Consider the following 24350-nt stretch of genomic DNA (forward strand, 5'->3'; position numbering starts at 1 on the left):
CATATGAACAGTTTTCACATTCTCCCGTGCAACGCGGCTGCAAGTCCTCCTTTCATGCAAAATCTTAAGGTCCTAGGTCATGTCCAAGACACCAAAGCCGGGTAAAAAGTGAATAATCGACAACTAAAACTGGAATTGTACTACTTCTTACTGGCTATAGATTCAACTTAGAAGCTTCTTCTGTGTTCTACTATGGTGCTTTTAGTGTCTCCGCATACCGCAGCACGCGACATAGCTTTGCAGACGATAAATGTAACCGTCTCAGAGAGAAAAGCGGCCAATGGGACGATCTGGCTTTAAGTCGATTCGATAACAAATGACGAAAACGGACGGATTTCTCAGGTTTTTACGACATATGAACACTGTTCACATTCTCCCGTGCAACGAGGCTGCTAGTCCTCCTTTCATGCAAAATCGTAAGGTTCCATCTCATGTCCAAGGCAACAAAGCCGGCTAAAAATCAATAATCGATAACCAAAGCTTGAAATGTACTGCTTCTTACTGGCTATTGCTTCAACTTAGAAGCTTCTTCTGTAGTCTACTATGGTGCTTTTACTGTCTATGCATACCGCAGCACGCGACATAGCTTTGCAGACGATAAATGTAACCGTCTCAGAGAGAAAATCGGCCAATGCGACGATCTGGCTTTAAGTCGATTCGATAACAAATGACGAAAACGGACGGATTTCTCAGGTTTTTACGACATATGAACACTTTTCACATTCTCCCGTGCAACGCGGCTGCTAGTCCTCCTTTCATGCAAAATCGTAAGGTTCCACCTCATAACCAGGGCACCAAAGCCGGCCAAAAATCAATAATCGATAACCAAAACTTGAATTGGACTGCTTCTTACTGGCTATTGCTTCAACTTAGAAGCTTCTTCTGTTTTCTACTATGGTGCTTTTAGTGTCTCCGCATACCGCAGCACGCAACATAGCTTTGCACACGATAAATGTAACCGTCTCAGAGAGAAAAGTGGCCAATGTGACGATCTGGCTTTAAGTCGATTCGATAACAAATGACGAAAACGGACGGATTTCTCAGGTTTTTTACTACATATGAACACTTTTCACATTCTCCCGTGCAACGCGGCTGCTAGTCATCCTTTCATGCAAAATCTTAAGGTCCTAGGTCATGTCCAAGCCACCAAAGCCGGCTCAAAAGTGAATAATCGACAACTAAAACTTGAATTGTACTACTTCTTACTGGCTATTACTTCAACTTAGAAGCTTCTTCTGTGTTCTACTACGGTGCTTTTAGTGTCTCCGCATACCGCAGCACGCAACATAGCTTTGCAGACGATAAATGTAACCGTCTCAGAGAGAAAAGCGGCCAATGTGACGATCAGGGTTTAAGTCGATTCGATAACAAATGACGAAAAGGGACGGATTTTTCAGGTTTCTACTACATATGAACACATTTCACATTCTCCCGTGCACTTCGGCTGCTAGGCCTCCTTTCATGCAAAATGTTAAGGTCCTAGCTCATGTCCATAGCACCAAAGCCAGCTAAAAAGTAAATAATCGATAACTAAAACTTGAATTGTACTACTTCTTACTGGCTATTACATCAACTTATACGTTTCATCTGTGTTCTACTATGATGCTTTTAGTGTCACCGCATACCGCAGCATGCGACATAGCTTTGCAGACGATAAATGTAACCGTTTCAGACAGAAGAGCTGCCAGTGTGACGATGTGGCTTTAAGCCGATTCGTAACAAATGACGAAAACGGACGGATTTCTCAGGATTTTACTACATATGAACAGTTTTCACAATCTCCCGTGCAACGCGGCTGCAAGTCCTCCTATCATGCAAAATCTTAAGGTCCTAGGTCATGTCCAAGCCACCAAAGCCGGGTAAAAAGTGAATAATCGACAACTAAAACTGGAATTGTACTACTTCTTACTGGCTATAGATTCAACTTAGAAGCTTCTTCTGTGTTCTACTATGGTGCTTTTAGTGTCTCCGCATACCGCAGCACGCGACATAGCTTTGCAGACGATAAATGTAACCGTCTCAGAGAGAAAAGCGGCCAATGGGACGATCTGGCTTTAAGTCGATTCGATAACAAATGACGAAAACGGACGGATTTCTCAGGTTTTTACTACATATGGAACAGTTTTCACATTCTCCCGTGCAACGCGGCTGCTAGTCCGCCTTTCATGCAAAACCTTAAGGTCCTAGGTCATGTCCAAGCCACCAAAGCCGGCTAAAAAGTGAATAATGGACATTTAAAACTTGAATTGTACTACTTCTTACTGACTATTGGTTCAACTTAGAAGCTTCTTCTGTGTACTACTATGGTGCTTATAGTGTCTCCGCATACCGCAGCAAGCGACATAGCTTTTCAGACGATAAATGTAACCGTTTCAGAGAGAAGAGAGGCCAATGTGACGATCTTTCTCTAAGTCGACATGATAACAAATGACGAAAACAGACGGATTTCTCAGGTTTTTACTACATATGAGCCCTTTTCACATTCTCCCGTGCAACGCGGCTGCTAGTCCTCCTTTCATGCAAAATCTTAAGGTCCTAGGTCATGTCCAAGCCACCAAAGCCGGCTAAAAAGTGAATAATGGACAACTAAAACTTGAATTGTACTACTTCTTACTGGCTATTACTTCAACTTAGAAGCTTCTTCTGTGTTCTACTATGGTGCTTTTAGTGTCTCCGCATACCGCAGCACGCGACATAGCTTTGCACACGATAAATGTAACCGTCTCAGAGAGAAAAGTGGCCAATGTGACGATCTGGCTTTAAGTCGATTAGATAACAAATGACGAAAACGGACGGATTTCTCAGGTTTTTACTACATATGAACACTTTTCACATTCTCCCGTGCAACGCGGCTGCTAGTCCTCCTTTCGTGCAAAATCTTAAGGTCCTAGGTCATGTCCAAGCCACCAAACCTGGCTAAAAAGTGAATAATCGACAACTAAAACTTGAATTGTACTACTTCTTACTGGCTATTACTTCAACTTAGATGCTTCTTCTGTGTTCTACTACGGTGCTTTTAGTGTCTCCGCATACCGCAGCACGCAACATAGCTTTGCAGACGATAAATGTAACCGTCTCAGAGAGAAAAGCGGCCAATGTGACGATCAGGCTTTAAGTCGATTCGATAACAAATGAGGAAAAGGGACGGATTTCTCAGGTTTTTACTACATATGAACACATTTCACATTCTCCCGTGCACTTCGGCTGCTAGGCCTCCTTTCATGCTAAATGTTAAGGTCCTAGCTCATGTCCAAGGCACCAAAGCCAGCTAAAAAGTCAGTAATCGATAACTAAAACTTGAATTTTACTACTTCTTACTGGCTATTACATCAACTTATAAGTTTCATCTGTGTTCTACTATGATGCTTTTAGTGTCTCCGCATACCGCAGCACGCGACATAGCTTTGCAGACGATCAATGTAACCGTTTTAGACAGAAGAGCGGCCAATGTGACGATGTGGCTTTAAGCCGATTCGATAACAAATGACGAAAACGGACGGATTTCTCAGGATTTTACAACATATGAACACTTTTCACATTCTCCCGTGCAACGCGGCTTCAGGTCCTCCTTTCATGCAAAATCTTAAGGTCCTAGGTCATGTCCAAGCCACCAAAGCCGGGTAAAAAGTGAATAATCGACAACTAAAACTGGAATTGTACTACTTCTAACTGGCTATAGATTCAACTTAGAAGCTTCTTCTGTGTTCTACTATGGTGCTTTTAGTGTCTCCGCATACCGCAGCACGCCACATAGCTTTGCAGACGATAAATGTAACCGTCTCAGAGAGAAAAGAGGCCAATGGGACGATCTGGCTTTAAGTCGATTCGATAACAAATGACGAAAACGGACGGATTTCTCAGGTTTTTACTACATATGAACACTTTTCACATTCTCCCGTGCAACGCGGCTGCTAGTCCTCCTTTCATGCAAAATCTTAAGGTCTTAGGTCATGTCCAAGCCACCAAAGCCGGCTCAAAAGTGAATAATCGACAACTAAAACTTGAATTGTACTACTTCCTACTGGCTATTACTTCAACTTAGAAGCTTCTTCTGTGTTCTACTACGGTGCTTTTAGTGTCTCCGCATACCGCAGCACGCAACATAGCTTTGCAGACGATAAATGTAACCGTCTCAGAGAGAAAAGCGGCCAATGTGACGATCAGGCTTTAAGTCGATTCGATAACAAATGACGAAAAGTGACGGATTTCTCAGGTTTTTACTACATATGAACACATTTCACATTCTCCCGTGCACTTCGGCTGCTAGGCCTCCTTTCATGCAAAATGTTAAGGTCCTAGCTCATGTCCAAGGCACCAAAGCCAGCTAAAAAGTCAATAATCGATTACTAAAACTTGAATTGTACTACTTCTTACTGGCTATTACATCAACTTATAAGTTTCATCTGTGTTCTACTATGATGCTTTTAGTGTCTCCGCATACCGCAGTACGCGACATAGCTTTGCAGACGATAAATGTAACCGTTTCAGACAGAAGAGCGGCCAAAGTGACGATGTGGCTTTAAGCCGATTCGATAACAAATGACGAAAACGGACGGATTTCTCAGGTTCTTACAACATATGAACACTTTTCACATTCTCCCGTGCAACGCGGCTGCAGGTCCTCCTTTCATGCAAAATCTTAAGGTCCTAGGTAATGTCCAAGCCACCAAAGCCGGCTAAAAAGTGAATAATCGACAACGAAAACTTGAATTGTACTACTTCTTACTGGCTATTGCTTCAACTTAGAAGCTTCTTCTGTGTTCTACTATGGTGCTTTTAGTGTCACCGCATACCGCAGCACGCGACATTGCTTTGCAGACGATAAATGTAACCGTTTCAGAGAGAAAAGCGGCCAATGGGACGATCTGGCTTTAAGTCGATTCGATAACAAATGACGAAAACGGACGGATTTCTCAGGTTTTTACGACATGTGAACACTTTTCACATTCTCCCGTGCAACGAGGCTGCTAGTCCTCCTTTCATGCAAAATCGTAAGGTTCCATCTCATGTCCAAGGCACCAAAGCCGGCTAAAAATCAATAATCGATAACCAAAGCTTGAAATGTACTGCTTCTTACTGGCTATTGCTTCAACTTAGAAGCTTCTTCTGTAGTCTACTATGGTGCTTTTACTGTCTATGCATGCCGCAGCACGCGACATAGCTTTGCAGACGATAAATGTAACCGTCTCAGAGAGAAAATCGGCCAATGCGACGATCTGGCTTTAAGTCGATTCGATAACAAATGACGAAAACGGACGGATTTCTCAGGTTTTTACGACATATGAACACTTTTCACATTCTCCCGTGCAACGCGGCTGCTAGTCCTCCTTTCATGCAAAATCGTAAGGTTCCACCTCATAACCAGGGCACCAAAGACGGCCAAAAATCAATAATCGATAACCAAAACTTGAATTGGACTGCTTCTTACTGGCTATTGCTTCAACTTAGAAGCTTCTTCTGTTTTCTACTATGGTGCTTTTAGTGTCTCCGCATACCGCAGCACGCAACATAGCTTTGCACACGATAAATGTAACCGTCTCAGAGAGAAAAGTGGCCAATGTGACGATCTGGCTTTAAGTCGATTCGATAACAAATGACGAAAACGGACGGATTTCTCAGGTTTTTTACTACATATGAACACTTTTCACATTCTCCCGTGCAACGCGGCTGCTAGTCATCCTTTCATGCAAAATCTTAAGGTCCTAGGTCATGTCCAAGCCACCAAAGCCGGCTCAAAAGTGAATAATCGACAACTAAAACTTGAATTGTACTACTTCTTACTGGCTATTACTTCAACTTAGAAGCTTCTTCTGTGTTCTACTACGGTGCTTTTAGTGTCTCCGCATACCGCAGCACGCAACATAGCTTTGCAGCCGATAAATGTAACCGTCTCAGAGAGAAAAGCGGCCAATGTGACGATCAGGCTTTAAGTCGATTCGATAACAAATGACGAAAAGGGACGGATTTTTCAGGTTTTTACTACATATGAACACATTTCACATTCTCCCGTGCACTTCGGCTGCTAGGCCTCCTTTCATGCAAAATGTTAAGGTCCTAGCTCATGTCCATAGCACCAAAGCCAGCTAAAAAGTAAATAATCGATAACTAAAACTTGAATTGTACTACTTCTTACTGGCTATTACATCAACTTATATGTTTCATCTGTGTTCTACTATGATGCTTTTAGTGTCACCGCATACCGCAGCACGCGACATAGCTTTGCAGACGATAAATGTAACCGTTTCAGACAGAAGAGCGGCCAGTGTGACGATGTGGCTTTAAGCCGATTCGTAACAAATGACGAAAACGGACGGATTTCTCAGGATTTTACTACATATGAACAGTTTTCACATTCTCCCGTGCAACGCCACTGCAAGTCCTCCTATCATGCAAAATCTTAAGGTCCTAGGTCATGTCCAAGCCACCAAAGCCGGGTAAAAAGTGAATAATCGACAACTAAAACTGGAATTGTACTACTTCTTACTGGCTATAGATTCAACTTAGAAGCTTCTTCTGTGTTCTACTATGGTGCTTTTAGTGTATCCGCATACCGCAGCACGCGACATAGCTTTGCAGACGATAAATGTAACCGTCTCAGAGAGAAAAGCGGCCAATGGGACGATCTGGCTTTAAGTCGATTCGATAACAAATGACGAAAACGGACGGATTTCTCAGGTTTTTACTACATATGAACAGTTTTCACATTCTCCCGTGCAACGCGGCTGCTAGTCCGCCTTTCATGCAAAACCTTAAGGTCCCAGGTCATGTCCAAGCCACCAAAGCCAGCTAAAAAGTGAATAATGGACATTTAAAACTTGAATTGTACTACTTCTTACTGACTATTGGTTCAACTTAGAAGCTTCTTCTGTGTACTACTATGGTGCTTATAGTGTCTCCGCATACCGCAGCACGCGACATAGCTTTTCAGACGATAAATGTAACCGTTTCAGAGAGAAGAGAGGCCAATGTGACGATCTTTCTCTAAGTCGACATGATAACAAATGACGAAAACAGACGGATTTCTCAGGTTTTTACTACATATGAACACTTTTCACATTCTCCCGGCAACGCGGCTGCTAGTCCTCCTTTCATGCAAAACCTTAAGGTCCTAGGTCATGTCCAAGCCACCAAAGCCGGCAAAAAGTGAGTAATCGATAAAAAAACTTGAATTGTACTACTTCTTACTGGCTATTGCTTCAACTTAGAAGCTTCTCCTGTGTTCTACTATGGTGCTTTTAGTGTCTCCGCATACCGCAGCACGCGACATAGCTTTGCAGACGATAAATGTAACCGTTTCAGACAGAAGAGCGGCCCATGTGACGATCTGGCTTTAAGTCGATTCAATAACAAATGACGAAAACGGACGGATTTCTCAGGTTTTTACTACATATGAGCCCTTTTCACATTCTCCCGTGCAACGCGGCTGCTAGTCCTCCTTTCATGCAAAATCTTAAGGTCCTAGGTCATGTCCAAGCCACCAAAGCCGGCTAAAAAGTGAATAATGGACAACTAAAACTTGAATTGTACTACTTCTTACTGGCTATTACTTCAACTTAGAAGCTTCTTCTGTGTTCTACTATGGTGCTTTTAGTGTCTCCGCATACCGCAGCACGCGACATAGCTTTGCACACGATAAATGTAACCGTCTCAGAGAGAAAAGTGGCCAATGTGACGATCTGGCTTTAAGTCGATTAGATAACAAATGACGAAAACGGACGGATTTCTCAGGTTTTTACTACATATGAACACTTTTCACATTCTCCCGTGCAACGCGGCTGCTAGTCCTCCTTTCATGCAAAATCTTAAGGTCCTAGGTCATGTCCAAGCCACCAAACCCGGCTAAAAAGTGAATAATCGACAACTAAAACTTGAATTGTACTACTTCTTACTGGCTATTACTTCAACTTAGATGCTTCTTCTGTGTTCTACTACGGTGCTTTTAGTGTCTCCGCATACCGCAGCACGCAACATAGCTTTGCAGACGATAAATGTAACCGTCTCAGAGAGAAAAGCGGCCAATGTGACGATCAGGCTTTAAGTCGATTCGATAACAAATGAGAAAAAGGGACGGATTTCTCAGGTTTTTACTACATATGAACACATTTCACATTCTCCCGTGCACTTCGGCTGCTAGGCCTCCTTTCATGCTAAATGTTAAGGTCCTAGCTCATGTCCAAGGCACCAAAGCCAGCTAAAAAGTCAGTCATCGATAACTAAAACTTGAATTTTACTACTTCTTACTGGCTATTACATCAACTTATAAGTTTCATCTGTGTTCTACTATGATGCTTTTAGTGTCTCCGCATACCGCAGCACGCGACATAGCTTTGCAGACGATCAATGTAACCGTTTTAGACAGAAGAGCGGCCAATGTGACGATGTGGCTTTAAGCCGATTCGATAACAAATGACGAAAACGGACGGATTTCTCAGGATTTTACAACATATGAACACTTTTCACATTCTCCCGTGCAACGCGGCTTCAGGTCCTCCTTTCATGCAAAATCTTAAGGTCCTAGGTCATGTCCAAGCCACCAAAGCCGGGTAAAAAGTGAATAATCGACAACTAAAACTGGAATTGTACTACTTCTAACTGGCTATAGATTCAACTTAGAAGCTTCTTCTGTGTTCTACTATGGTGCTTTTAGTGTCTCCGCATACCGCAGCACGCCACATAGCTTTGCAGACGATAAATGTAACCGTCTCAGAGAGAAAAGAGGCCAATGGGACGATCTGGCTTTAAGTCGATTCGATAACAAATGACGAAAACGGACGGATTTCTCAGGTTTTTACTACATATGAACACTTTTCACATTCTCCCGTGCAACGCGGCTGCTAGTCCTCCTTTCATGCAAAATCTTAAGGTCTTAGGTCATGTCCAAGCCACCAAAGCCGGCTCAAAAGTGAATAATCGACAACTAAAACTTGAATTGTACTACTTCCTACTGGCTATTACTTCAACTTAGAAGCTTCTTCTGTGTTCTACTACGGTGCTTTTAGTGTCTCCGCATACCGCAGCACGCAACATAGCTTTGCAGACGATAAATGTAACCGTCTCAGAGAGAAAAGCGGCCAATGTGACGATCAGGCTTTAAGTCGATTCGATAACAAATGACGAAAAGTGACGGATTTCTCAGGTTTTTACTACATATGAACACATTTCACATTCTCCCGTGCACTTCGGCTGCTAGGCCTCCTTTCATGCAAAATGTTAAGGTCCTAGCTCATGTCCAAGGCACCAAAGCCAGCTAAAAAGTCAATAATCGATTACTAAAACTTGAATTGTACTACTTCTTACTGGCTATTACATCAACTTATAAGTTTCATCTGTGTTCTACTATGATGCTTTTAGTGTCTCCGCATACCGCAGTACGCGACATAGCTTTGCAGACGATAAATGTAACCGTTTCAGACAGAAGAGCGGCCAAAGTGACGATGTGGCTTTAAGCCGATTCGATAACAAATGACGAAAACGGACGGATTTCTCAGGTTCTTACAACATATGAACACTTTTCACATTCTCCCGTGCAACGCGGCTGCAGGTCCTCCTTTCATGCAAAATCTTAAGGTCCTAGGTAATGTCCAAGCCACCAAAGCCGGCTAAAAAGTGAATAATCGACAACGAAAACTTGAATTGTACTACTTCTTACTGGCTATTGCTTCAACTTAGAAGCTTCTTCTGTGTTCTACTATGGTGCTTTTAGTGTCACCGCATACCGCAGCACGCGACATTGCTTTGCAGACGATAAATGTAACCGTTTCAGACAGAAGAGCGGCCAATGAGACGATCGGGCTTTAAGTCGATTCTATAACAAATGACGAAAACGGACGGATTTCTCAGGATTTTACTACATATGAACAGTTTTCACATTCTCCCGTGCAACGCGGCTGCAAGTCCTCCTTTCATGCAAAATCTTAAGGTCCTAGGTCATGTCCAAGACACCAAAGCCGGGTAAAAAGTGAATAATCGACAACTAAAACTGGAATTGTACTACTTCTTACTGGCTATAGATTCAACTTAGAAGCTTCTTCTGTGTTCTACTATGGTGCTTTTAGTGTCTCCGCATACCGCAGCACGCGACATAGCTTTGCAGACGATAAATGTAACCGTCTCAGAGAGAAAAGCGGCCAATGGGACGATCTGGCTTTAAGTCGATTCGATAACAAATGACGAAAACGGACGGATTTCTCAGGTTTTTACGACATGTGAACACTTTTCACATTCTCCCGTGCAACGAGGCTGCTAGTCCTCCTTTCATGCAAAATCGTAAGGTTCCATCTCATGTCCAAGGCACCAAAGCCGGCTAAAAATCAATAATCGATAACCAAAGCTTGAAATGTACTGCTTCTTACTGGCTATTGCTTCAACTTAGAAGCTTCTTCTGTAGTCTACTATGGTGCTTTTACTGTCTATGCATGCCGCAGCACGCGACATAGCTTTGCAGACGATAAATGTAACCGTCTCAGAGAGAAAATCGGCCAATGCGACGATCTGGCTTTAAGTCGATTCGATAACAAATGACGAAAACGGACGGATTTCTCAGGTTTTTACGACATATGAACACTTTTCACATTCTCCCGTGCAACGCGGCTGCTAGTCCTCCTTTCATGCAAAATCGTAAGGTTCCACCTCATAACCAGGGCACCAAAGACGGCCAAAAATCAATAATCGATAACCAAAACTTGAATTGGACTGCTTCTTACTGGCTATTGCTTCAACTTAGAAGCTTCTTCTGTTTTCTACTATGGTGCTTTTAGTGTCTCCGCATACCGCAGCACGCAACATAGCTTTGCACACGATAAATGTAACCGTCTCAGAGAGAAAAGTGGCCAATGTGACGATCTGGCTTTAAGTCGATTCGATAACAAATGACGAAAACGGACGGATTTCTCAGGTTTTTTACTACATATGAACACTTTTCACATTCTCCCGTGCAACGCGGCTGCTAGTCATCCTTTCATGCAAAATCTTAAGGTCCTAGGTCATGTCCAAGCCACCAAGCCGGCTCAAAAGTGAATAATCGACAACTAAAACTTGAATTGTACTACTTCTTACTGGCTATTACTTCAACTTAGAAGCTTCTTCTGTGTTCTACTACGGTGCTTTTAGTGTCTCCGCATACCGCAGCACGCAACATAGCTTTGCAGCCGATAAATGTAACCGTCTCAGAGAGAAAAGCGGCCAATGTGACGATCAGGCTTTAAGTCGATTCGATAACAAATGACGAAAAGGGACGGATTTTTCAGGTTTTTACTACATATGAACACATTTCACATTCTCCCGTGCACTTCGGCTGCTAGGCCTCCTTTCATGCAAAATGTTAAGGTCCTAGCTCATGTCCATAGCACCAAAGCCAGCTAAAAAGTAAATAATCGATAACTAAAACTTGAATTGTACTACTTCTTACTGGCTATTACATCAACTTATATGTTTCATCTGTGTTCTACTATGATGCTTTTAGTGTCACCGCATACCGCAGCACGCGACATAGCTTTGCAGACGATAAATGTAACCGTTTCAGACAGAAGAGCGGCCAGTGTGACGATGTGGCTTTAAGCCGATTCGTAACAAATGACGAAAACGGACGGATTTCTCAGGATTTTACTACATATGAACAGTTTTCACATTCTCCCGTGCAACGCCACTGCAAGTCCTCCTATCATGCAAAATCTTAAGGTCCTAGGTCATGTCCAAGCCACCAAAGCCGGGTAAAAAGTGAATAATCGACAACTAAAACTGGAATTGTACTACTTCTTACTGGCTATAGATTCAACTTAGAAGCTTCTTCTGTGTTCTACTATGGTGCTTTTAGTGTATCCGCATACCGCAGCACGCGACATAGCTTTGCAGACGATAAATGTAACCGTCTCAGAGAGAAAAGCGGCCAATGGGACGATCTGGCTTTAAGTCGATTCGATAACAAATGACGAAAACGGACGGATTTCTCAGGTTTTTACTACATATGAACAGTTTTCACATTCTCCCGTGCAACGCGGCTGCTAGTCCGCCTTTCATGCAAAACCTTAAGGTCCCAGGTCATGTCCAAGCCACCAAAGCCAGCTAAAAAGTGAATAATGGACATTTAAAACTTGAATTGTACTACTTCTTACTGACTATTGGTTCAACTTAGAAGCTTCTTCTGTGTACTACTATGGTGCTTATAGTGTCTCCGCATACCGCAGCACGCGACATAGCTTTTCAGACGATAAATGTAACCGTTTCAGAGAGAAGAGAGGCCAATGTGACGATCTTTCTCTAAGTCGACATGATAACAAATGACGAAAACAGACGGATTTCTCAGGTTTTTACTACATATGAACACTTTTCACATTCTCCCGGCAACGCGGCTGCTAGTCCTCCTTTCATGCAAAACCTTAAGGTCCTAGGTCATATCCAAGCCACCAAAGCCGGCAAAAAGTGAGTAATCGATAAAAAAACTTGAATTGTACTACTTCTTACTGGCTATTGCTTCAACTTAGAAGCTTCTCCTGTGTTCTACTATGGTGCTTTTAGTGTCTCCGCATACCGCAGCACGCGACATAGCTTTGCAGACGATAAATGTAACCGTTTCAGACAGAAGAGCGGCCCATGTGACGATCTGGCTTTAAGTCGATTCAATAACAAATGACGAAAACGGACGGATTTCTCAGGTTTTTACTACATATGAGCCCTTTTCACATTCTCCCGTGCAACGCGGCTGCTAGTCCTCCTTTCATGCAAAATCTTAAGGTCCTAGGTCATGTCCAAGCCACCAAAGCCGGCTAAAAAGTGAATAATGGACAACTAAAACTTGAATTGTACTACTTCTTACTGGCTATTACTTCAACTTAGAAGCTTCTTCTGTGTTCTACTATGGTGCTTTTAGTGTCTCCGCATACCGCAGCACGCGACATAGCTTTGCACACGATAAATGTAACCGTCTCAGAGAGAAAAGTGGCCAATGTGACGATCTGGCTTTAAGTCGATTAGATAACAAATGACGAATACGGACGGATTTCTCAGGTTTTTACTACATATGAACACTTTTCACATTCTCCCGTGCAACGCGGCTGCTAGTCCTCCTTTCATGCAAAATCTTAAGGTCCTAGGTCATGTCCAAGCCACCAAACCCGGCTAAAAAGTGAATAATCGACAACGAAAACTTGAATTGTACTACTTCTTACTGGCTATTGCTTCAACTTAGAAGCTTCTTCTGTTTTCTACTATGGTGCTTTTAGTGTCACCGCATACCGCAGCACGCGACATTGCTTTGCAGACGATAAATGTAACCGTTTCAGACAGAAGAGCGGCCAATGAGACGATCGGGCTTTAAGTCGATTCAATAACAAATGACGAAAACGGACAGATTTCTCAGGATTTTACTACATATGAACAGTTTTCACATTCTCCCGTGCAACGCGGCTGCTAGTCCTCCTTTCATGCAAAACCTTAAGGTCCTAGTTCATGTCCAAGCCACCAAAGCCGGCTAAAAAGTGAGTAATCGACAAAAAAACTTGAATTGTACTACCTCTTACTGGCTATTGCTTCAACTTAGAAGCTTCTTCTGTGGTCTACTATGGTACTTTTAGTGTCTCCGCATACCGCAGCACGCGACACAGCTTTGCAGACGATAAATGTAACCGTCTCAGAGAGAAAAGCGGCCAATGTGACGATCTGGCTTTAAGTAGATTCGACAACAAATGACGAAAACGGACGTAATTCTCAGGTTTTTACGACATATGAACACTTTTCACATTCTCCAGTGCAACGCGGCTGCTAGTCCTCCTTTCATGCAAAATCGTAAGGTTCCACCTCATAACCAGGGCACCAAAGCCGGCTAAAAATCAATAATCGATAACCACTGGCTATTGCTTCAACTTAGAAGCTTCTTCTGTGTCCTACTATGGTGCTTTTAGTGTCTCCGCATACCGCAGCAGGCGACATAGCTTTGCACACGATAAATGTAACCGTCTCAGAGAGAAAAGTGGCCAATGTGACGATCTGGCTTTAAGTCGATTCGATAAAAAATGACGAAAACGGACGGATTTCTCAGGTTTTTACTACATATGAACACTTTTCACATTCTCCCGTGCAACGCGGCTGTTAGTCCTCCTTTCATGCAAAATCTTAAGGTCCTAGGTCATGTCCAAGCCACCAAAGCCGGCTAAAAAGTGAATAATCGACAACTACAACTTGAATTGTACTACTTCTTACTGGCTATCGCTTCAACTTAGAAGCTTCTTCTGTGGTCTACTATGGTACTTTTAGTGTCTCCGCATACCGCAGCACGCGACATAGCTTTGCAGACGATAAATGTAACCGTCTCAGAGAGAAAAGCGGCCAATGTGACGATCTGGCTTTAAGTCGATTCGATAACAAATGACGAAAACGGACGGATTTCTCAGGTTTTTACGACATATGAACACTTTTCACATTCTCCCGTGCAACGCGGCTGCTAGTCCTCCTTTCATGCAAAATCGTAAGGTTCCATCTCATGTCCAAGGCACCAAAGCCGGCTAAAAATCAATAATCGATAACCAAAGCTTGAAATGTACTGCTTCTTACTGGCTATTGCTTCAACTTAGAAGCTTCTTCTGTAGTCTACTATGGTGCTTTTACTGTCTATGCATACCGCAGCACGCGACATAGCTTTGCAGACGATAAATGTAACCGTCTCAGAGAGAAAAGAGGCCAATGGGACGATCTGGCTTTAAGTCGATTCGATAACAAATGACGAAAACGGACGGATTTCTCAGGTTTTTACTACATATGAACACTTTTCACATTCTCCCGTGCAACGCGGCTGCTAGTCCTCCTTTCATGCAAAATCTTAAGGTCTTAGGTCATGTCCAAGCCACCAAAGCCGGCTCAAAAGTGAATAATCGACAACTAAAACTTGAATTGTACTACTTCCTACTGGCTATTACTTCAACTTAGAAGCTTCTTCTGTGTTCTACTACGGTGCTTTTAGTGTCTCCGCATACCGCAGCACGCAACATAGCTTTGCAGACGATAAATGTAACCGTCTCAGAGAGAAAAGCGGCCAATGTGACGATCAGGCTTTAAGTCGATTCGATAACAAATGACGAAAAGTGACGGATTTCTCAGGTTTTTACTACATATGAACACATTTCACATTCTCCCGTGCACTTCGGGTGCTAGGCCTCCTTTCATGCAAAATGTTAAGGTCCTAGCTCATGTCCAAGGCACCAAAGCCAGCTAAAAAGTCAATAATCGATTACTAAAACTTGAATTGTACTACTTCTTACTGGCTATTACATCAACTTATAAGTTTCATCTGTGTTCTACTATGATGCTTTTAGTGTCTCCGCATACCGCAGTACGCGACATAGCTTTGCAGACGATAAATGTAACCGTTTCAGACAGAAGAGCGGCCAAAGTGACGATGTGGCTTTAAGCCGATTCGATAACAAATGACGAAAACGGACGGATTTCTCAGGTTCTTACAACATATGAACACTTTTCACATTCTCCCGTGCAACGCGGCTGCAGGTCCTCCTTTCATGCAAAATCTTAAGGTCCTAGGTAATGTCCAAGCCACCAAAGCCGGCTAAAAAGTGAATAATCGACAACGAAAACTTGAATTGTACTACTTCTTACTGGCTATTGCTTCAACTTAGAAGCTTCTTCTGTGTTCTACTATGGTGCTTTTAGTGTCACCGCATACCGCAGCACGCGACATTGCTTTGCAGACGATAAATGTAACCGTTTCAGACAGAAGAGCGGCCAATGAGACGATCGGGCTTTAAGTCGATTCTATAACAAATGACGAAAACGGACGGATTTCTCAGGATTTTACTACATATGAACAGTTTTCACATTCTCCCGTGCAACGCGGCTGCAAGTCCTCCTTTCATGCAAAATCTTAAGGTCCTAGGTCATGTCCAAGACACCAAAGCCGGGTAAAAAGTGAATAATCGACAACTAAAACTGGAATTGTACTACTTCTTACTGGCTATAGATTCAACTTAGAAGCTTCTTCTGTGTTCTACTATGGTGCTTTTAGTGTCTCCGCATACCGCAGCACGCGACATAGCTTTGCAGACGATAAATGTAACCGTCTCAGAGAGAAAAGCGGCCAATGGGACGATCTGGCTTTAAGTCGATTCGATAACAAATGACGAAAACGGACGGATTTCTCAGGTTTTTACGACATGTGAACACTTTTCACATTCTCCCGTGCAACGAGGCTGCTAGTCCTCCTTTCATGCAAAATCGTAAGGTTCCATCTCATGTCCAAGGCACCAAAGCCGGCTAAAAATCAATAATCGATAACCAAAGCTTGAAATGTACTGCTTCTTACTGGCTATTGCTTCAACTTAGAAGCTTCTTCTGTAGTCTACTATGGTGCTTTTACTGTCTATGCATGCCGCAGCACGCGACATAGCTTTGCAGACGATAAATGTAACCGTCTCAGAGAGAAAATCGGCCAATGCGACGATCTGGCTTTAAGTCGATTCGATAACAAATGACGAAAACGGACGGATTTCTCAGGTTTTTACGACATATGAACACTTTTCACATTCTCCCGTGCAACGCGGCTGCTAGTCCTCCTTTCATGCAAAATCGTAAGGTTCCACCTCATAACCAGGGCACCAAAGACGGCCAAAAATCAATAATCGATAACCAAAACTTGAATTGGACTGCTTCTTACTGGCTATTGCTTCAACTTAGAAGCTTCTTCTGTTTTCTACTATGGTGCTTTTAGTGTCTCCGCATACCGCAGCACGCAACATAGCTTTGCACACGATAAATGTAACCGTCTCAGAGAGAAAAGTGGCCAATGTGACGATCTGGCTTTAAGTCGATTCGATAACAAATGACGAAAACGGACGGATTTCTCAGGTTTTTTACTACATATGAACACTTTTCACATTCTCCCGTGCAACGCGGCTGCTAGTCATCCTTTCATGCAAAATCTTAAGGTCCTAGGTCATGTCCAAGCCACCAAAGCCGGCTCAAAAGTGAATAATCGACAACTAAAACTTGAATTGTACTACTTCTTACTGGCTATTACTTCAACTTAGAAGCTTCTTCTGTGTTCTACTACGGTGCTTTTAGTGTCTCCGCATACCGCAGCACGCAACATAGCTTTGCAGACGATAAATGTAACCGTCTCAGAGAGAAAAGCGGCCAATGTGACGATCAGGCTTTAAGTCGATTCGATAACAAATGACGAAAAGGGACGGATTTTTCAGGTTTTTACTACATATGAACACATTTCACATTCTCCCGTGCACTTCGGCTGCTAGGCCTCCTTTCATGCAAAATGTTAAGGTCCTAGCTCATGTCCATAGCACCAAAGCCAGCTAAAAAGTAAATAATCGATAACTAAAACTTGAATTGTACTACTTCTTACTGGCTATTACATCAACTTATATGTTTCATCTGTGTTCTACTATGATGCTTTTAGTGTCACCGCATACCGCAGCACGCGACATAGCTTTGCAGACGATAAATGTAACCGTTTCAGACAGAAGAGCGGCCAGTGTGACGATGTGGCTTTAAGCCGATTCGTAACAAATGACGAAAACGGACGGATTTCTCAGGATTTTACTACATATGAACAGTTTTCACATTCTCCCGTGCAACGCCACTGCAAGTCCTCCTATCATGCAAAATCTTAAGGTCCTAGGTCATGTCCAAGCCACCAAAGCCGGGTAAAAAGTGAATAATCGACAACTAAAACTGGAATTGTACTACTTCTTACTGGCTATAGATTCAACTTAGAAGCTTCTTCTGTGTTCTACTATGGTGCTTTTAGTGTATCCGCATACCGCAGCACGCGACATAGCTTTGCAGACGATAAATGTAACCGTCTCAGAGAGAAAAGCGGCCAATGGGACGATCTGGCTTTAAGTCGATTCGATAACAAATGACGAAAACGGACGGATTTCTCAGGTTTTTACTACATATGAACAGTTTTCACATTCTCCCGTGCAACGCGGCTGCTAGTCCGCCTTTCATGCAAAACCTTAAGGTCCCAGGTCATGTCCAAGCCACCAAAGCCAGCTAAAAAGTGAATAATGGACATTTAAAACTTGAATTGTACTACTTCTTACTGACTATTGGTTCAACTTAGAAGCTTCTTCTGTGTACTACTATGGTGCTTATAGTGTCTCCGCATACCGCAGCACGCGACATAGCTTTTCAGACGATAAATGTAACCGTTTCAGAGAGAAGAGAGGCCAATGTGACGATCTTTCTCTAAGTCGACATGATAACAAATGACGAAAACAGACGGATTTCTCAGGTTTTTACTACATATGAACACTTTTCACATTCTCCCGGCAACGCGGCTGCTAGTCCTCCTTTCATGCAAAACCTTAAGGTCCTAGGTCATGTCCAAGCCACCAAAGCCGGCAAAAAGTGAGTAATCGATAAAAAAACTTGAATTGTACTACTTCTTACTGGCTATTGCTTCAACTTAGAAGCTTCTCCTGTGTTCTACTATGGTGCTTTTAGTGTCTCCGCATACCGCAGCACGCGACATAGCTTTGCAGACGATAAATGTAACCGTTTCAGACAGAAGAGCGGCCCATGTGACGATCTGGCTTTAAGTCGATTCAATAACAAATGACGAAAACGGACGGATTTCTCAGGTTTTTACTACATATGAGCCCTTTTCACATTCTCCCGTGCAACGCGGCTGCTAGTCCTCCTTTCATGCAAAATCTTAAGGTCCTAGGTCATGTCCAAGCCACCAAAGCCGGCTAAAAAGTGAATAATGGACAACTAAAACTTGAATTGTACTACTTCTTACTGGCTATTACTTCAACTTAGAAGCTTCTTCTGTGTTCTACTATGGTGCTTTTAGTGTCTCCGCATACCGCAGCACGCGACATAGCTTTGCACACGATAAATGTAACCGTCTCAGAGAGAAAAGTGGCCAATGTGACGATCTGGCTTTAAGTCGATTAGATAACAAATGACGAAAACGGACGGATTTCTCAGGTTTTTACTACATATGAACACTTTTCACATTCTCCCGTGCAACGCGGCTGCTAGTCCTCCTTTCATGCAAAATCTTAAGGTCCTAGGTCATGTCCAAGCCACCAAACCTGGCTAAAAAGTGAATAATCGACAACTAAAACTTGAATTGTACTACTTCTTACTGGCTATTACTTCAACTTAGATGCTTCTTCTGTGTTCTACTACGGTGCTTTTAGTGTCTCCGCATACCGCAGCACGCAACATAGCTTTGCAGACGATAAATGTAACCGTCTCAGAGAGAAAAGCGGCCAATGTGACGATCAGGCTTTAAGTCGATTCGATAACAAATGAGAAAAAGGGACGGATTTCTCAGGTTTTTACTACATATGAACACATTTCACATTCTCCCGTGCACTTCGGCTGCTAGGCCTCCTTTCATGCTAAATGTTAAGGTCCTAGCTCATGTCCAAGGCACCAAAGCCAGCTAAAAAGTCAGTAATCGATAACTAAAACTTGAATTTTACTACTTCTTACTGGCTATTACATCAACTTATAAGTTTCATCTGTGTTCTACTATGATGCTTTTAGTGTCTCCGCATACCGCAGCACGCGACATAGCTTTGCAGACGATCAATGTAACCGTTTTAGACAGAAGAGCGGCCAATGTGACGATGTGGCTTTAAGCCGATTCGATAACAAATGACGAAAACGGACGGATTTCTCAGGATTTTACAACATATGAACACTTTTCACATTCTCCCGTGCAACGCGGCTTCAGGTCCTCCTTTCATGCAAAATCTTAAGGTCCTAGGTCATGTCCAAGCCACCAAAGCCGGGTAAAAAGTGAATAATCGACAACTAAAACTGGAATTGTACTACTTCTAACTGGCTATAGATTCAACTTAGAAGCTTCTTCTGTGTTCTACTATGGTGCTTTTAGTGTCTCCGCATACCGCAGCACGCCACATAGCTTTGCAGACGATAAATGTAACCGTCTCAGAGAGAAAAGAGGCCAATGGGACGATCTGGCTTTAAGTCGATTCGATAACAAATGACGAAAACGGACGGATTTCTCAGGTTTTTACTACATATGAACACTTTTCACATTCTCCCGTGCAACGCGGCTGCTAGTCCTCCTTTCATGCAAAATCTTAAGGTCTTAGGTCATGTCCAAGCCACCAAAGCCGGCTCAAAAGTGAATAATCGACAACTAAAACTTGAATTGTACTACTTCCTACTGGCTATTACTTCAACTTAGAAGCTTCTTCTGTGTTCTACTACGGTGCTTTTAGTGTCTCCGCATACCGCAGCACGCAACATAGCTTTGCAGACGATAAATGTAACCGTCTCAGAGAGAAAAGCGGCCAATGTGACGATCAGGCTTTAAGTCGATTCGATAACAAATGACGAAAAGTGACGGATTTCTCAGGTTTTTACTACATATGAACACATTTCACATTCTCCCGTGCACTTCGGCTGCTAGGCCTCCTTTCATGCAAAATGTTAAGGTCCTAGCTCATGTCCAAGGCACCAAAGCCAGCTAAAAAGTCAATAATCGATTACTAAAACTTGAATTGTACTACTTCTTACTGGCTATTACATCAACTTATAAGTTTCATCTGTGTTCTACTATGATGCTTTTAGTGTCTCCGCATACCGCAGTACGCGACATAGCTTTGCAGACGATAAATGTAACCGTTTCAGACAGAAGAGCGGCCAAAGTGACGATGTGGCTTTAAGCCGATTCGATAACAAATGACGAAAACGGACGGATTTCTCAGGTTCTTACAACATATGAACACTTTTCACATTCTCCCGTGCAACGCGGCTGCAGGTCCTCCTTTCATGCAAAATCTTAAGGTCCTAGGTAATGTCCAAGCCACCAAAGCCGGCTAAAAAGTGAATAATCGACAACGAAAACTTGAATTGTACTACTTCTTACTGGCTATTGCTTCAACTTAGAAGCTTCTTCTGTGTTCTACTATGGTGCTTTTAGTGTCACCGCATACCGCAGCACGCGACATTGCTTTGCAGACGATAAATGTAACCGTTTCAGACAGAAGAGCGGCCAATGAGACGATCGGGCTTTAAGTCGATTCTATAACAAATGACGAAAACGGACGGATTTCTCAGGATTTTACTACATATGAACAGTTTTCACATTCTCCCGTGCAACGCGGCTGCAAGTCCTCCTTTCATGCAAAATCTTAAGGTCCTAGGTAATGTCCAAGACACCAAAGCCGGGTAAAAAGTGAATAATCGACAACTAAAACTGGAATTGTACTACTTCTTACTGGCTATAGATTCAACTTAGAAGCTTCTTCTGTGTTCTACTATGGTGCTTTTAGTGTCTCCGCATACCGCAGCACGCGACATAGCTTTGCAGACGATAAATGTAACCGTCTCAGAGAGAAAAGCGGCCAATGGGACGATCTGGCTTTAAGTCGATTCGATAACAAATGACGAAAACGGACGGATTTCTCAGGTTTTTACGACATGTGAACACTTTTCACATTCTCCCGTGCAACGAGGCTGCTAGTCCTCCTTTCATGCAAAATCGTAAGGTTCCATCTCATGTCCAAGGCACCAAAGCCGGCTAAAAATCAATAATCGATAACCAAAGCTTGAAATGTACTGCTTCTTACTGGCTATTGCTTCAACTTAGAAGCTTCTTCTGTAGTCTACTATGGTGCTTTTACTGTCTATGCATGCCGCAGCACGCGACATAGCTTTGCAGACGATAAATGTAACCGTCTCAGAGAGAAAATCGGCCAATGCGACGATCTGGCTTTAAGTCGATTCGATAACAAATGACGAAAACGGACGGATTTCTCAGGTTTTTACGACATATGAACACTTTTCACATTCTCCCGTGCAACGCGGCTGCTAGTCCTCCTTTCATGCAAAATCGTAAGGTTCCACCTCATAACCAGGGCACCAAAGACGGCCAAAAATCAATAATCGATAACCAAAACTTGAATTGGACTGCTTCTTACTGGCTATTGCTTCAACTTAGAAGCTTCTTCTGTTTTCTACTATGGTGCTTTTAGTGTCTCCGCATACCGCAGCACGCAACATAGCTTTGCACACGATAAATGTAACCGTCTCAGAGAGAAAAGTGGCCAATGTGACGATCTGGCTTTAAGTCGATTCGATAACAAATGACGAAAACGGACGGATTTCTCAGGTTTTTTACTACATATGAACACTTTTCACATTCTCCCGTGCAACGCGGCTGCTAGTCATCCTTTCATGCAAAATCTTAAGGTCCTAGGTCATGTCCAAGCCACCAAAGCCGGCTCAAAAGTGAATAATCGACAACTAAAACTTGAATTGTACTACTTCTTACTGGCTATTACTTCAACTTAGAAGCTTCTTCTGTGTTCTACTACGGTGCTTTTAGTGTCTCCGCATACCGCAGCACGCAACATAGCTTTGCAGCCGATAAATGTAACCGTTTCAGACAGAAGAGCGGCCAGTGTGACGATGTGGCTTTAAGCCGATTCGTAACAAATGACGAAAACGGACGGATTTCTCAGGATTTTACTACATATGAACAGTTTTCACATTCTCCCGTGCAACGCCACTGCAAGTCCTCCTATCATGCAAAATCTTAAGGTCCTAGGTCATGTCCAAGCCACCAAAGCCGGGTAAAAAGTGAATAATCGACAACTAAAACTGGAATTGTACTACTTCTTACTGGCTATAGATTCAACTTAGAAGCTTCTTCTGTGTTCTACTATGGTGCTTTTAGTGTATCCGCATACCGCAGCACGCGACATAGCTTTGCAGACGATAAATGTAACCGTCTCAGAGAGAAAAGCGGCCAATGGGACCATCTGGCTTTAAGTCGATTCGATAACAAATGACGAAAACGGACGGATTTCTCAGGTTTTTACTACATATGAACAGTTTTCACATTCTCCCGTGCAACGCGGCTGCTAGTCCGCCTTTCATGCAAAACCTTAAGGTCCCAGGTCATGTCCAAGCCACCAAAGCCAGCTAAAAAGTGAATAATGGACATTTAAAACTTGAATTGTACTACTTCTTACTGACTATTGGTTCAACTTAGAAGCTTCTTCTGTGTACTACTATGGTGCTTATAGTGTCTCCGCATACCGCAGCACGCGACATAGCTTTTCAGACGATAAATGTAACCGTTTCAGAGAGAAGAGAGGCCAATGTGACGATCTTTCTCTAAGTCGACATGATAACAAATGACGAAAACAGACGGATTTCTCAGGTTTTTACTACATATGAACACTTTTCACATTCTCCCGGCAACGCGGCTGCTAGTCCTCCTTTCATGCAAAACCTTAAGGTCCTAGGTCATGTCCAAGCCACCAAAGCCGGCAAAAAGTGAGTAATCGATAAAAAAACTTGAATTGTACTACTTCTTACTGGCTATTGCTTCAACTTAGAAGCTTCTCCTGTGTTCTACTATGGTGCTTTTAGTGTCTCCGCATACCGCAGCACGCGACATAGCTTTGCAGACGATAAATGTAACCGTTTCAGACAGAAGAGCGGCCCATGTGACGATCTGGCTTTAAGTCGATTCAATAACAAATGACGAAAACGGACGGATTTCTCAGGTTTTTACTACATATGAGCCCTTTTCACATTCTCCCGTGCAACGCGGCTGCTAGTCCTCCTTTCATGCAAAATCTTAAGGTCCTAGGTCATGTCCAAGCCACCAAAGCCGGCTAAAAAGTGAATAATGGACAACTAAAACTTGAATTGTACTACTTCTTACTGGCTATTACTTCAACTTAGAAGCTTCTTCTGTGTTCTACTATGGTGCTTTTAGTGTCTCCGCATACCGCAGCACGCGACATAGCTTTGCACACGATAAATGTAACCGTCTCAGAGAGAAAAGTGGCCAATGTGACGATCTGGCTTTAAGTCGATTAGATAACAAATGACGAATACGGACGGATTTCTCAGGTTTTTACTACATATGAACACTTTTCACATTCTCCCGTGCAACGCGGCTGCTAGTCCTCCTTTCATGCAAAATCTTAAGGTCCTAGGTCATGTCCAAGCCACCAAACCCGGCTAAAAAGTGAATAATCGACAACGAAAACTTGAATTGTACTACTTCTTACTGGCTATTGCTTCAACTTAGAAGCTTCTTCTGTTTTCTACTATGGTGCTTTTAGTGTCACCGCATACCGCAGCACGCGACATTGCTTTGCAGACGATAAATGTAACCGTTTCAGACAGAAGAGCGGCCAATGAGACGATCGGGCTTTAAGTCGATTCAATAACAAATGACGAAAACGGACAGATTTCTCAGGATTTTACTACATATGAACAGTTTTCACATTCTCCCGTGCAACGCGGCTGCTAGTCCTCCTTTCATGCAAAACCTTAAGGTCCTAGTTCATGTCCAAGCCACCAAAGCCGGCTAAAAAGTG

Source organism: Schistocerca gregaria, unplaced genomic scaffold, assembly GCF_023897955.1.
Source record: "Schistocerca gregaria isolate iqSchGreg1 unplaced genomic scaffold, iqSchGreg1.2 ptg000351l, whole genome shotgun sequence".
Taxonomy (NCBI): Eukaryota; Metazoa; Arthropoda; class Insecta; order Orthoptera; family Acrididae; genus Schistocerca; species Schistocerca gregaria.